The sequence below is a fragment of the Carlito syrichta genome, unplaced genomic scaffold, assembly GCF_000164805.1.
Source record: "Carlito syrichta isolate Samal-C Ts95f unplaced genomic scaffold, Tarsius_syrichta-2.0.1 Scaffold311795, whole genome shotgun sequence".
Lineage (NCBI taxonomy): Eukaryota > Metazoa > Chordata > Mammalia > Primates > Tarsiidae > Carlito > Carlito syrichta.
Window position 1 is genome coordinate 1,807 of NW_007255891.1, and position 1,875 is coordinate 3,681.

A 1,875-nucleotide genomic window follows, 5' to 3' on the forward strand; every position below is an offset into this window, starting at 1 on the left:
ACCACAATGTTAGCCGGACTCGGTGGCACAGCCTGTAAACTGGCACTTTGGGAGGCTGAAGTGAGTGAATTGCCTGAGCCTGCGGGTTCAAGACCCGCCTGGGTAACTTGGCAAGACCTCATCTCTACAATAAATCAAAAATTAGCTGGACGTGGTAGCGCACACCTGTAGTTTCAGCTACTTGGAAGGCTGAGGCGGAAGGATCGCTAGAGACCAGCAGGTTGAGGCTGCAGTGGCCAGCAGCGGTCACTGCACTCTGGTCTGGGTGACAGAGTGAGACTCCAACTCAAACAAACAAGCAAACAAACAAACAAAAAAAACCCCTACAACGTTGACACAACTACTCCCTGAGAAGATGTTCACAGGATGAAATACATCATCCTATTTAAGTAGCAATGTCCACAGAGAAACATCTGAGCAAACACGTTGTGCTAATTTCCTTCCAGTTTATCATCTTTAGATTATATACTCTGTCCTTCAATCACACTTCTGCATGTCTGTCCACAAAAATAGTTTTCTCTGTTTCTTTGAGACTTCACTTCTAAATGATCCGATGTAAAACTTATATTATATAAGTAAATGTTTGTTTTTCTCTTGTTAAGAAAAAATAATCGCAATGTCAAAATTGAAGAAGAAAGCTGTCATTTTTTCCCCTGACTACTAGTTGATTTTTGTTTTTTATAAAAAGACTTACCATAGTTTTCTGCTTGTAGGGAAGTAAAGCACTCTTTGTTAATGATTCTTTTTTTTTTTTTTTTTGAGTTGGAGTCTCACTCTGTCGCCCAGACTGGAGTGCAGTGGCCGCTCCCGGCTACCGCAGCCTCGACCTGCTGGGCCCTGGCGATCCTTCCATCTCAGCCTTCCGACTAGCCAGAATTACAGGCATGTGCTACCATGCCCAGCTAATTTTTTGATTTATCATAGAGATGAGGTCTCGCTGCCCAGGCGGGTCTCAAACCTGCGGCCTCAGGCAATCCACTCACCTCAGCCTGGCAAAGGTGCGGGATTACAGGCTGAGCCACCGAGCCCGGCTTGTTAATGATTCTACCTGGGCACAATCTAAGGACCTTAGTACTGGGAGGCAGTGGGGAGTCACAATAAATCATTCCAGTGACCACTTCCACAGGGAGCTAACATAACACAGACTGTTGGAGGCAAGCCTTGACTTTTTTGTGGAAACCCATTGCTGCTTAAAGTGATTGATCTAACTATTAGCTCATTTTCCCTTTTAAGGTTTCCTTTAAAATCACCACCATTAGCTTACTGGTCAAGGGAATCAGGGCAATATAGTCAGTCAGAACACACACTGGACAGCAGGTCATTAATTCATTAGGAAAAAATTGCTGTCTGTGAGTTTTTGTCTCTTTTGCCAGCCTACCAAAGACTTGGTTTTCTAAACTTCTGTATATATGAGCATTTATGTGTCTGCCTTTTGTAGCTTCTGAAAAATCTGTGAATTCCTAATGGGTAAGGATTGTCTTATTTATTTTTATATCTCCAAAGCCTAGCAGAAAGGGGTTACTAAGTAACAGCTGTTGACTTTTGAAGGGGCATTCAGATCTTCATCAGTAAAACAAAAAAAAAATTATAAAGAAATAACTTATTTAAGATAGAAAATCACGGTTTTTTTTATTTAATGTGTTGTTATTCCACATATATATGTGAATTTGTCTCTTTGTGGAAGAGAATTTTCAGTCCTTCCTATATGGACTAAGAGAATGAAGGGTAGACAGATCTCATCTATTAATTAACCTAATTTTAAGATATTTCTGGGCCTCAGAATCAGAATGCTGCAATGAATCTTGCATCTTGGTGGCTTTTCCAGCTATAAAACACTATGATTTCCAAAGCAGGTATCAAATCTCACATTGAACT